Here is a 13,906-nt window from a genome sequence, read left to right as displayed (position 1 = left end):
TCCTTCTAAACCAACAAGAGAAAAAAACCTTGGAAGTCCTTGCAAAATTCTGCGCTAAACCTCACCCACCGAGGGAACTCTATGGCCTGGGGGGTAACTTTCAGTCCAGCCCTCTTTGAAAACCCAGGAAAAACCGCTCTAGCATCACTCTCCACCCTTACTCTGCACAGTAATAATCCTTTGCAAGGCTCCCTCACTAGAGCACGTGCAAAGCAATAAAATCCATCCTTAGGTAGTTCAAAGGGCGGTTAATAGTACTGGACCAACAATGACACATTGACTGGGTTGCTCCCTGGACAGCAGGTAAGGAGTTGAGGCGCTCCACAGGGCTGCAAGCTCAAGTAGAATCCAAAGACCTGCTGATGGAACTCCAGGAAGGCCATCATCACCCGGCACTGGCATCACCAGCAGAAAGGGTTCAGAAGGCAGTATCCAGGCTCCTCCCACAGGGGTGATGCTGACAGTCTGTACAATATGGACACTGTCTGTCCCTCTATGGACCCTATGGACATCGGGGTGATGGCTCACATGTCCAGATATGCTGCCCAAGTCAATAGGCAAACTCCTAGGAAGCTGGTCTCCTGTGGGGCTGAGGCTCTTAAACAGAGTCTACACACTGGAGAGTCACCGGCCCAGAGCTGGACAGTCCCCACTCCGGAGATGTTTTGAGGGGAACTTCCCTTCAGCAGACAGTGACTAAAAAGAAAACTTCATAGGGGTATCGCAGACTCGATTAGGTGTTGCAATGTTCTGCTTTTTAAACCATGTTGTTGTGAATCCCCAACTGCTTTTTTCTAACCGACTCACTTCCTTAAACGTACAGGCTCATCCGGGTCCAGGCGCTGGGCGCTGGCTGGCACCGCGAATTTGGTAGAGAGGTTTGGACCAAGGGCGGAGGTTACCTTTTATATGTGTTTGGTGAAAAGAATGATTTATGCTTAAGAATTAACCCCCCCCCCAAAAAAAAGAAAAAGAATTAACTCAAAATAATGTTTCTGGTGTGTCCACCTCCCCCTGGTGTTATGTAATTACCCATCCAACCGGCCAACTCTGCTGCAGATCCAAAAAAAGACAAATGATAAAGACAAAAAGGACAGGATTCTCTAGGCTTCTTAGGCTCTTCTGAAAACCTTTCTTATTTCCACCGTCATTGCAAATCCTGACTTACTATCTTAATCCACGTTCCTGTCTTATGACAGAGTAACCTCGTTAGAGTTGACAAGGAATCTTGCAGTAGTTTCTGAAGAAGAGTCGCACCGACAGCTACCCCACTGCCGGGCACCAGGATTAGGGCCCTGAAAATTTGGGTCCATTCTGCTATCGAGAAGCAATTTCTGACCTACTTGAAGCATCACGAGGGAGCAAGTCAAGAAGGCTGGAAGCCTCAACACAATAGTGCCAGTGCTTGGGGTGGTGGGGAGAGAAGGATGCCAGACTGCCCACGTCAAAAGGAGGAGGCTGTGGGGTGGGCATGGAGGTCAGGCTTGAGAACCTCCATGCCCAAAGCCCCTCGATCTGATCAGTGTAAACGATGAACAACCTATCTGCCACACAACTGCTGGAATTTTCAAAATTAACGTTAAGAATTGTGTACTTTCTTGCATCTGCCATAAAGATGAAAAAAGACTTTGGTTCATTTAAGAAAACAACCCGACAAATGAACATAAATACAAAACATAAACAGACTCATAGACATAGAATACAAACTTATGGTTGCCAGGGGGGAGTGGCATGGGAAGGGACAGACTGGGAGTTCAAAATTTGTAGATACTGACAGGCATATGTAGAATAGATAAACAAGATTAAACTGTATAGCACAGGGAAATACATACAAGATCTCGTGGTAGCTCACAGTGAAAAAGAATGCGACGATGAATATATGTGTGTTCAAGTATAACTGAAAATTGTGCTCTACACTGGAAATTGACACAACGTTGCAAACTGACTATAACTCAATAAATGGAAAAAAAAAGAAAACAACCCATTTGGGGAGGAATACGTGTGCAAAGTGCTTCATATACATCTCATTTAATCCAAGTTTTGAAGTTAGGAGGTTTTGGTATCCCCGTTTTTATAAATGAGGGAACTAAGATTCAGGGGTTTTTTTTGTTTGCTTGTTTTTTTTGTTTTTTGGTTTTTTTTTGGTTTTCTCGTTTGTCTTTTTTTTTTCTTTTTTGGAGAAGGAAGACAATTCAATGTTTCACCCAGATCAGCGGTACATAAAATTAAAGAACAGCTCTAATCAGCAAACAGGTACTTCATGATAGCATCCAAAAAGAAAGAGTTGGTGAGGGACAGTTCAGAAGTGCTTCCCCAAAAGGTGGATGGTTCTTTAGAAAGTTTCAGGTCGCAAGCCTTGCAGGAAACACTGACGTCCAATATACTGATTCTCAGCCCAGGAAACATGGGTCTTCCAGGTTCCACGTGGCCGCGTTGGCCCGACAATCATGTATCTGTGCCGTAACTAAGAGGATTCTTTGGACTGGACAGGGCGCAGGTCGGGGCTGTACACCATCAGTCAGAGTGGATGACATGTTCCACATCTTCTAGCCAAGGCACTAATGAGTTCGGGCCCTCCATGGCTCCGGACAGCTCGGGCGTTAGTTATAGCACCTGTAGCTTTGACTCTGCTCACCCCATCTGGTCCAACCAAGTATCAAACCAACCACAAAGCCTCTGCCCAGACCTCAGAAAAGGGAGACTCAAAGGACAGTGACACCCCACCAAGTTCTACAGCTCTCCCCTCTTCCCTGGCACTCACACCACAACTCCCTTAACTCGGACGAGTATCCTCCAAGACAAACCCACCAACCAACAAACCCAACCGCTCCCACTTGAAGGAAGTTCCATTACCTCATCCCCGTCCCCATCCTCTGCCTGAACATAGAAGCCCACATCATTCTACCTCAAAGGGCATCTTCTCCAGTCAAATGGCCCATGTGGTCATTCTGAGACTCCCACCAAGGTTGCAAATGCCAGCCACATGTCCCTTAATCCTACCAAACGTGTCCCACCAAGGCTTGATAGCACCCGTGCTTCTAGATTTGAGAGAGGAGTACCAAAGGGGAAGAGGATCCTCTCAGTCCTTCCCTCCACACACGCAGTCGGTCCTCTTCTGCACCTCCTCAGTCTCAGAATTCACTTCAAAAGGAAAAAAGAACCTCTCGCTGAACCGCAAAGAAAGCGCATCCTGTTTTATCGTAGGAAGAAGGAAAGGTCTTGAGTAACTCATTTTTCTGACACTCCGTGTTCAGAGACTGAGGCAAAGAACAGAAACTACATGTGTATCAGGATTTTTGTTTTCTCAGGAGCCAGCCTCCAGAGTCTGTCCTGGACTAGGCTCTGCGATCACACGTCCACGTGCCTATAGATCATAATTCCTCTCTCTGCTAACACCATGCTGACGCTACAAAGTCCAGAATGGTCGATAGAAAGACAACAGCATAGGCACCTGGGTAAACTCACTAAAGCAAGTTGCAGTCAAAGCACGGTAGTCATTTATTACATCTTAGAAACACTTTCATCAACAACAGGTGAAACAAATTTTTTTTTTTTAAGATTTAGGATTAAATAAACTTCATTTCCCGGATTAGAGCACTCCATTTTTAAGCATTCTAATCAGTCAAGTACTACTTAACACACAAACTCTATAACTTTCTTTTTGAGCAAAATACAGGTGTTCCCCACTATCCAAAAGCAGGCCACTCCTATGAAACTTTTGGTAAACAGCAAAGAGTTTCCCCACTTCATGCTACAGCAGGCACTTTACTTTTACAAAAGACCTACAATAGTACGGTAATTACTTTTCCATAAAGGTGAAAATCTTCTTCGGATTTCTTTCGGTTAGCAAAAAATATAGGTCTTTTGTAAAAGCCAAGTGGCAGTAACGTGAACTTTCAGAAAGCAGGGGATATCTGTAAGTGGATTTTCCAGTTCGAATAGAGATGATTTCAACTTTTCTATAACGCATGCCTGGAAAAGTGTTTGAAGGGCGTATGTCCAAAACATAACAGTAGTCTCATGAATTCTTAGAAGGTGATTATCTAACAAAGATATTTCTCTCTCTCTCCAACTATCTCCCATGATGGTTCACGGAGGCACTGTCTGTCTCCCTCAGGCCCGAGCCACCCACAGGGCTCCTAGCCGAGGCTGGTACCCTTGCAAGTTCCTGAAGGTTAAGGTTTGTTTTTTTTTCTTTTAGCATCACAGAAAATCTGCCTCTGGGTGTCAGTAAAAAGAAAATGATGCAATTTTCCAGTAAAACTTACTAAACTTGTTGACCCTGATTAGTGTATGAATCAATTACTTAGTTTCCAATAGCTCCCACGGGATCCCTGACAAATAACCTAAGCAAATGATGACTCCCATGTGTTTCAAGATCGAAGGACTGCCGTTCCAGAGGCTAATTCAGGAGAGATCAGACCAGTGTAAAGAAACGTATAAAATTAAAAAATGGAACTGATGCCATCCCCCTGGTTTTCAGAAGTCCATTTTCAACATGCTCCTGTTTTTCATTAAAATCCCTCAACACAACCTCCATCCAAATTCAATTTCATCTTTGTTTGAAACATTTCTCATTACCCTAAAAAGCAGAGACTTGAGATGACACCCTTGATAGAAATCTGGGACATGAGTGCTTTAAAAGTCCACCAAATCTAGGAAGATGGGATCTTAGACACTAATTATAATAATAAACTAGAAAATTCGCAGTGTTATCATTTTGGGAAGTAACATTTAATGTGTAATTTCTATAGTAAAATATGGAAAGGTTTAGAAATAAAACAACCAGTGGGTCATTTCCCCCCTCACTTGATAATAAATTTAAGACAACCTGTTTCAGTTTATTAGCCAGAGATTCTGAGGCAAGTGAGTCAGAATGAGCCACTTCTGAAAGTGAAATAAATTCTGACAGCACTACCCTGAACTCTGCAGGCAGGAAGCTGTGCCAACTGCCATGCCAGAACTATGAGATAATGGGTATTTCAAAATGTTCGTCCCATCTCAAAGCCCAGCCATCCGTCTCACACTAGCATCTCGGCATCCCAGAGAGAAGCCAAAACGAACTAACGAACTCCACTGCCAGAGAAACATCTCAACACTTAACTGCATAGTCTGTTAGGTAAGGAATCTGGAGACCCACATCCTGTTACTTTCGTTTCTCCTGGCTCCTAACTAATTTTATTGATGCAGCTCAAAATAACTGGAGGACCCACAAGACCATGGTGTGCCCACTCAAAGGAGAAGATGCCCTTGAAGCAAAGAGCCTTTGTCAAAACTGGGGAGAGGAGAGCTGGCAGCAGACAGCCATTTAGAAGGTGTTTTAGGGCGGCTTTTAATTCTTAAAAGGCTTTATGTTTAAAGAAACAGTAAACTCCTTACTAAATATACCTCATTTCTAAACATGTTACTCTGAAATTTTATTGATCAAAGTTGGGGAGGCTGCCAAAAGGAGGAGAGTGTTTTAACTAAATCGGGAACATTTCCAGGAAGAAAAGTGTGAGGCTTAAATGAACTCTCTTTAATTAGAACAAAGCCAAGGAAACAACTATCCTGGGATTAGGCGGTGAGTGGTGGGTTTGTACTAATTCAGCCTCCAGGTACCTGTGACAGCGTGATAAGACAGAAGGGCGCTTCCTCTGAGAAGTTGTCTGCAGACTCAAGAGGTGTACTGTACAGAGAGATGTACATAGTGGTACAGGAGTGAGTGTGCGTATGTATACTCCTTTCTAAAGAAAGTACATTGGTGGGGGGAGTATTGGAAGTTTGTCCAAATTAATGTGCCGCACTCAAAACTGCTACAGGGAAGGGTACGGATTTGCCAGTCTTGATCCAAACACAGCCTATCAGAGCCAACCCACTTCTACCCTCCGCAGGAAGCTGGCTTTACGGGGTCTGGAGAAATAATCCATCGTTTCTCGCAACAAGTCACCTCCCTCCCAGACGCCCCCTGTTTGCGGACTGGGGAGAGATCCCCAGGGCTGGCCGTCTCGCATCCGAGCAGGGAAGCTCAGACACCCGCTGGCGGGTCCCGCTTGCCGCCTCGCTCGCCACCGCCCGCAGCTGCCGCTTCGCCCTCCGCCCTCAACCGCCACCAGCGCCACCGCTCTCCGGCCCGCCCCGCCTCCCTCCGAGGGCTCCCAGGCTGCCTGCTCTCCCGGACTTCGATTCAGTCCCCTGCCCTCCACTGTATTTCTCTAGAATTTCTCAGGGCCGCTAGGATCTCCTAGCTCCTATCCCGGGAGGCGCACCACCTCCTCCGCGATTTGCCCAGCGCTCACCACCACGATCCGCGTCTCGACCCCCCAAAGTGTCCCCGCAAAGGAGCCAAAGGGACATGACCTTCGGCTTTATTCAGGATAAAACACCAGATCCTAATAGCTGGTCCCAGCCTCAGGCCAAACTTCCAGGATCAGCTCCGACCCGGACTCCCCGCCCTCCGCGCAGAAAGGCTGTTCAGTCCTCCGGTAGCATCACCCGAGTTCAGCTCCCGGGACCCCATTCCGAAAGGGCTCCGGCTGGTCGGGGACCCTGCCTTTCTCCGCCTCAGTCTCCCTGCAAAGCTCCTAACTTCCGAAAACGCGCCCAGCGCTGCCATCTGAAGAGTCAGGACCCGCGCCTTCCTCTCGAGCTGGAACCCGCGGCTCCATCCACCGCTGCTCCAGGGTCTGGAGAGGCGGCTACAGCCCTTTGATTTTTCTCTGCTTTTTCTGTCCAGCCCCGCTCAGTGAATGTGTGTTGGCGGAGGAGGGGGGTATGCATAAGTTTATTTTTTAAGCATATACAAGTGAACAAGTATTGTATAAAGCAGCCAAAGGCTGGCCCTCCCCCAAACCTAGGAATTCAAAGCCACATGGTCACAGCCCTTTCCAGCCAGGCCCCCTCCCCGCACATGCTCCACTAGCCATAAAAAGCCCTTTAAAGTTCGCGGTGCATCTGAGGGCTCCCCAGATCACCAATTCATCCCAGGCCACCTCTTCCCCGCGCCCGAGGCCCCAACCCCAGGAAGGTGCCCCGGGGACTTGGTATCGGGGGCCGCCGCACCCCAGCTTGGACACCCACCTCTGGGTGATGGATCCCTGGGGCGCGGCCTCTGGCTTCGCTCCAGCACGGCGCGGCCACAGCCTCCTCCTCGGGGCGTCCGGGAGACTCCGCGGAAAGGCTTTCGGCAGCCCCTGGCTGGGGCTAGCGCATCTGCGGAGAGCCGCGGCCGCCGGGCGCGCTCGAGGGCTGGGAGCGCCGCCCCTTCCCCGCCCCCTTCCCGGCGCCTGGGGCCACGGTCCGCCCCTCGGCTTCCACATCCCCTCCCCTACCACCCACACCTTCTGTCTGTGGCTTTGGCGGAATTCACGCACAAACCAAGGAACTATGAAATGAGTGGATGGATAAATTAGAGGAATAGAGGGATGGAGGGATGGGGCAAGTGAAGCTGAGTATTTCCTAACTGGGGAGAGGGCTCTGTATCTGGGCATGTAGACCTGTGTTAGCGCACGTGTGGGCGTGTCGGCGTGTGTGCATGTGGACTTCTGTGTTGGTTTATACATACATGCATATGAGTGTATATGGAAGTGTGTGGGTGCGTGTGCGCCCTCACAATGCCAGGCGCTGCTGAGCTCCTGTCCGAAGGATCGAGTTCCTCATCTTTGACCCAGCGCCACGACTCTGTCTGGGTAAGCAAGACGTCTGCGAGCGGTTGGGAGGTGCGTCTTTGTGACGTGGATGGAGGCTCCGTGCGTTTGGGGCCTCTCCCTTGCTGTGGTCCAGAGGCTGAGGGACAGGGAGGCTTCTGGCTCGCCGGAGCCTTCATGCCGCCCTCCCTGTTGTGGCAGCCCGGGGCCTGGTGTCAGAGCGCGTGTGTTAACAAAGCCAGCGGTGGGGAAGGAGGCAGCTGATACACCGCGTGGGGCTCGATCGGGCTGGTGGCCAGCGATCCCTCACTCCGGAGCTGTCTGAAATTTCAGCATGTGATCCCCTCCCCCACCATGAATATTTAAATAATGTTAATGACCCTTTGAAAACGGACTGTGTAGAAATCCTGAGAGGACACACAAAAACACCCCACACAGAAAACAGTATTTCAAAAGGCAAGGCGTTCTGTGCGGAGGACATGTAATATGAAGTCTGATTTCTTGAATTCAACTTTCCACGAGGCGTGACCAAGGTTTTTCATTTTCCCAGTGATTCTCTCTCTCCAACTCTGCAAGTCGGAGCCCCTTACTCTCCCTTCCAGCTTCCATCTCTGTTGGCCTGCTTTTTTCTGAACCGCTGGCCAAAATCCTGAGTTGATGCTGCATGCGGTGCACAGCAGGTGAAGACGACTGCCGGAGTCTGGTTCTTCTTTCCAAGTCCACAAAGGTTCTTGATTTGCCATAGAAAAACTGATACCATGGGGAACTGCCCAGAAAGCCTGTCCGTGCTGATGCCCATGAAAAATAGCACCCCTCCCGGAAAAGGCTTCTTCCCTGTCTGGAGGTTTAGTCTCACCTTTCCTCAAGGGGGTTTGGGGGTGGAGTGGGGGTGGGGTGGGGTTAAAGGCTACAATGGAGATGTCAGCGGTTCGCCTCAGGGTTCCTGAAAGTCAATAGGCTTCTTATCCTTGGCATTTAGGGATTGTTTCACCAGGCTTTTTGAATGTTTGTCTCTTACACTATTGAATTGCTGTAGAATTTACTGACCAGTGGCCAGAGATTACAGAGCTTCAGCTTCAATCAATTCCTTCCTTCCTTCCTTCTCTCCTTCTTTCCTTCCTTCCTTCCCTCCTTCCTTCCTTCCCTCCTTCCTTTCTTTCCTTCACCTCCTCATGCCACTGACTTAAGGAGTTAAATATTTGGCTGCCCTACATTGTGATATATTTTTAACTTTTTAATAGCATGTGAAAACTCACATGGAAATGAGCATGTTTGGTGACATTTATTTATATGGACCATAGACTTTTCAAGGAAAGATTCTAAAATTACAGCAGAGGTGAGATTTCTATAAAGAGTATTAGGGCAAGTGCTTCATCATTCTTCTTAAGTTCCTAAATTAGAATGTATTGTTTCCGAATCAAATTTGTTTCATTACTACTAAGAGTGGAGTGCTTCACACGGCTTTATTCTCAATTCTTTCCTATAGCAATGTTAATGCTAATATTAATTTAATGTTATTTTAAAATACTAATTAATGTTAATTTTCTGTGAATATTAATTTTAATGTTCTGGCATAGCCTGCAGAAAACTATTGGGAATATTAATTAATTTAGGAAAAATACATGTTTAATAGCTATTAACTTACAAGAACATTTCCTTTTCTTTCATCTTATACAATATTAAAGAAGTAGCCATGATTAAATTACGCTTTTTTTTTTAATATAAAAGGCTTGGTACATGCCAGGTACTAAAAAATACTTGCTTAATTTGTTCAATGAAATCAATGCAAAGGTATGAACATCTGCATGTGAAAGTAAAAACTGTTTTAAATGAACACTTTCTCATTTATTTTCCCCTAAGTCGGCAGTTCTCAATCAAGGGTGATTTGATCCCACAGGGGACAGTGTGGCAATGTCTGGAGACAATTTTTTGATTGTGAGAATCAGGGTAGAGGTGCTACTGGCATCTAATGGATAGAGGCCAGGGATGTTGCTAAATGTCCTGAAATGAACAGTACATCCCCAATAGCAAAGGATTATTTCATCCCCAAAGCCAAGAGTTCTGAGGTCGAGCTATCTCACCCTGGACTCAAAGCCAGGACTAAGGACCACAGCTATCAGAACCACGTATGTATTTATTAAAAATGCAAATTCACTTTTACCTACTAAGTCAGATTCTCTGAGGGCAGGACCAGAGAAACTGCTTTTTTAACAGCTCCTAGGTGGTTCTTAAGAACATGAAAGTGTGAGAAACACCGAAGATGGGAAAGGCTGGCTTTATGACCTAGTGCCTGCTCAAGGGTTCATCACATCGTATGTGTCTTCAGTTGATAACAGTTACTAGGGCTGAGAAAATTTATAAAATAAACAGGCTTCTTGATGCATGTAAGAAGCACATATGAAGCAAATAAAAAGCTACTAATTCTGTGAAAAAAAAAACTAAAAATGGCTAGGATGTGAAAATGTTAACCACTCCCAAAGGCCCTATACCATTTAGGACAGAAGACCATCTATGGAAATGTTGCTTGGTAGGAGAGGAGATCAGGATTTCATTCACTATGGCTTGAGTGTACATTTTTTGCTCACGTTGCTGCTGCCATGCTGCTTGCCCACTTTAAACGCTGCCCCTGAGCACGAGTAGCCTCCAGAGGACCCAAGAAATAGGAAACACTAGAGAAACACTGAAAGTAAAGGTTGGGTTTTTGGGAAAGGAGTCTGCCTAGACACAGACTGATAGAGCTGCTTCTTTCTCCCCAAGCTTAGAGAAGAACAGAAGCTGAAAAAAAGACTGATGAGTGACTCAGAGAGCTGACCTGAAAACCCAAAGAAGGGGCCATGACCGGTCCACCATCAAACAGATCTGCCATTTCCTCCTTCAAGCAGGGATGAAGACCAACAAGCATCAGCTGGGTATCATCCTCCAGTGCTAAATGGGTCCCCCAGAAAATAAAGGTTTGCTAGAATAAAAGAATAAGAATAAAGATGGAAAAGCAAACAAAACCAACACCACCAAAGAGGCTGGCCTACATCAAACCAACAGCCCTAGATCTAGATCTGTGAGGTTTTTCCACCAAGCACCAGAGAAGGTCACTGGAAAGTTAGGAACAATCCCAATCCCAAAGGAATCCCCATGGGACCAGATGCATCACTGCAAATCTAAGAGAAGAAACAAACAGGGGGAAATATTTACAACATTTATAACAGTGAGTTACTATCTCTAATATGTAAAGAGTTCTTGCAAATCAACATGAACACTGATGAAAATTACTATCTAATTGAAAAAACAAATGAGTCACTTATAGATCAATAAGCACAACCGGCTATTGAACTTAAGAAAAGATGCCCAAAGTCTTCAAAATTAAAAAAAAAAAAAAAAAAAAAGCAAGTGAAAATACTGGGATAATATATTTTGTCTGTGATATCGGTAAATACATAAACTACAAATGTTATCTATGATTGGTGAGAGAATGATGAAAATTAAGTTTTGTACACTGTTGAAGGGAATATAAACTGATGTTAATAAACTGGTAAATTTGTTAGACAGTTTGGTCATATCTCTTAAAAGTTAAAAAAAAAAAAAAGGTTAAACACTTGAACCTGTGATTCACTTTTGGAATTCAGAAGCTTATAAAATCTGTGAGTCAGAAGTCTGAAGTGGGGAGGAGAGGTCAGTGAATGAGAAATTCCTGATTACAGAGAGGTCCAAAATAAAGAGGCTATTTAATAGAGACCTTCAAAATTGTTTGCTGTGTAATGTTTTGATGTAAGCACTTCTGGTAACCCCTAGAGCTTTGATAACGGCATTTGTTTGGAGAACCAAAGGCAGGGGGCTTATATATGGCTTGGTGCAGATTAACTATCAAGCAAGAAGGATATGAGATTAAAAATTCAGACAAAATAGGAAATCAGAACAAGAAGTAACCAGGGGACCTAACTCCATCCCATTTGAGTTAACCACTTGAGTTAAAAATCCATAAAAATAGTGGGTGGGCACTGGCCAACTTCTAACACTTTGTGGGTAATGGGCCAACTAATTTTAATTTAAATATAAAAGGAATGATTTTCCCCTGCAGGCTGTGGGGCTCGGGACAGCCAGCCAACAAATCCCTAGGATTCACACAGATCTTTGGCTTTTTTCTAATTCAGATAGTGGTTTTACCCTATTCATCTGGATGTTTTGTAGGTTTAAGGGATTTCCGACTTAAGACATTTCTCCACTGATCTCTGATTCTTATTAAAGCGCAAAAACTCATCTCAAGGTTGCTTACATCCTTGGCTTTTTCAAAGAAGAGGTGACCCCATCCAGGGACTATCTGAACCGTCAACTTTCTGAATGCACAGCGTATAAGACTGACATGTGTCAGTCTATGAACCATTTGTTTTGACTTACAGTTGTTTTATCAAAATAAAAACACCCTTCTCAACACCATCTCTTCTCTAGGGTCAGGCCTGGTTGCTGAGTGGTGGTCAGCTTTTAAGACTTTGCAAATTGGTGTTTTCCCAAGCCAGCCCACACTGAGAGTAGCTGGAAGACTGAAAAAAGCAACAAACAAAAACCTGGGTTAATTTCCCTAGGAGCTCTGGGGCTCCGGAATCTGTTTGTTTAAGCTTCTCACATGATTGTATGACACAGCCTGGTTTGGGACCCACTTCGGGTGGACACAGTTATCCTCTGGCAGGGGAAGGAGGGAGCATTGATCACAGAGACAGGGATGCAAGTCATACGAGAACACTTGGCTCTTTGGGCCTTGTTTACTCCCATTCTTGGCCTCGTTCGAGGCTGCCTGCCTCTCCTTCATTTCCTCTCCAGGGTCTCCCACTTCCCGTGCCCCAGTAAGTTTCTTTCCTGACTGTTCCACGTTTATCTCCTTTCCCTGCATCCTCACACTGGGTCTTTCCTTTGCCAAACCCTCTAACACAAGGAAATGGTGACCTCATGATATTCACCCCAATGCCTGAGATTCTTTTTTTTCACAAGACCTTTAAAAACACTCCAAAGAAACATCCCAAAACCCAAGCAATTTTTGCCCATCTAATTGCTTTCATTTTGTCTCGCATGATAGCTGGACCGTGCCTTCTCTACAATTGACAAAGTGACATTGCGCCTCTAGATTGTCCCCTTGTAATATAGGTTTAAAGAGAACCATTATAAAGAGAAAGTCATACAGTATTCCAAACTAAAATCATCAATGAAAGGCAGTGACACGGAAGGTGCATGTTGGAAAGGATGAGGTTTTGGAAAAGGCTGTTGGCGGAGGGGAAAGGCAGGGAGGGAGAGCATGGAAGACGAGTGCCCTTGTGAGGGAAGCAGGAAGGCACACTTGAGGGGGTGGGAAGGGATAAGTTGGGAGTTTGAGATGTGCAGACACTAACTACTATATAAAATAGACAAACAAGTTTCTACTGTATAGCACAGGGAAATATATTACAGTAACCTATAATGAAAAAGAATATGAAAAGGAATATATGTATGTGTATGTATGACTGAAACATCATGCTGTACACCAGAAATTGTCACAACACTGTAAACTGACTAGACTTCAATTTAAAAAAAAAAAAACAAAACCAAGAAGACGGATGGCTATTCGGGACCACTGTGGGTCCCACATCCCCAATTCCCTTCCGGAGGCCTCAAAGCTTAAGTGCTAATGGCAAGCACTACTCATCTGTTACTTTGGTAATTAACAACAAAGCCTGGGGCCCCACATTCTTTGTTTCTCGGCTGCGAATTTTATCTCATTTAAGGACTGAAGCATTTGAAAAATCTAGTAAACACTCAAGCCCTCCTGGAGACATAGCAGAAAACATGGTGCTTCTTAAGCGTGGCATTACTAACACACAAATCTGCCAAATATACTTGGAATGTTCGGGAAGGTCCTCAGCGTGTTCGCAGACAGGACAGTGGGAGCAGTGCCCCCAGTGCTGAGGACAGCGTCTGCTCACAAAACCCCGTGACGTTGCTGCTCCTGAAACAAGCTGTGTTTTAAATCCAAGACTATTTTTCTTTTTGGCGGTGCTTAATTCCTTTTCAATTTAGGGAAGATGAGAATTCTTTTTTCGTTTTTATAAAAATGGGACTGTAACATTTTCCCAGTCATGCTCAAGTGTTTTCCTCAGAACATTTAAGTACAAGCTGTTAGTTTCCAGAAAGAACCATAAGGATGTTCAGTAAGATTAGGGAGAATAAAAGACTAAACTTGACATTTTAAGTTGGAATAATTCTGATTCTCACAGAGGGGAGGCCTTTGCTGTAGTATCTGACTTACTCATCATGTGTTTTAA

At 45.2% G+C, this 13,906-nt stretch overlaps 1 protein-coding gene and 1 long non-coding RNA gene across 7 annotated transcripts in view; one reads left to right on the top strand and one right to left on the bottom strand.

Annotated features, from left to right (window-relative positions):
* Positions 1-13,906, bottom strand: part of PALM2AKAP2 (PALM2 and AKAP2 fusion) — a 448,665-nt gene that overhangs the window by 95,915 nt on the left and 338,844 nt on the right. Inside the window, exon 1 of one of the 6 annotated variants that reach the window (XM_074361977.1) lies at positions 7,060-7,212. The exons of the other annotated variants lie outside the window; for them this stretch is intronic. The gene's annotated coding sequence lies outside the window, so the exon portion shown is untranslated. Of the gene's footprint in view, positions 1-7,059; positions 7,213-13,906 lie in introns of those variants that run through there. 6 annotated transcript variants of the gene reach the window in all.
* Positions 7,338-11,163, top strand: LOC123612839 (uncharacterized). The gene is made up of 2 exons (XR_006720112.2): positions 7,338-7,667; positions 10,383-11,163. It is a non-coding gene; the product is annotated as an uncharacterized LOC123612839 (long non-coding RNA).

Source organism: Camelus bactrianus, chromosome 4 (genome assembly GCF_048773025.1).
Source record: "Camelus bactrianus isolate YW-2024 breed Bactrian camel chromosome 4, ASM4877302v1, whole genome shotgun sequence".
In the NCBI taxonomy this organism is placed as follows: domain Eukaryota; kingdom Metazoa; phylum Chordata; class Mammalia; order Artiodactyla; family Camelidae; genus Camelus; species Camelus bactrianus.
Note: the sequence above shows the minus strand (reverse complement) of the source record. Positions and strands in the feature narration are given on the sequence as shown.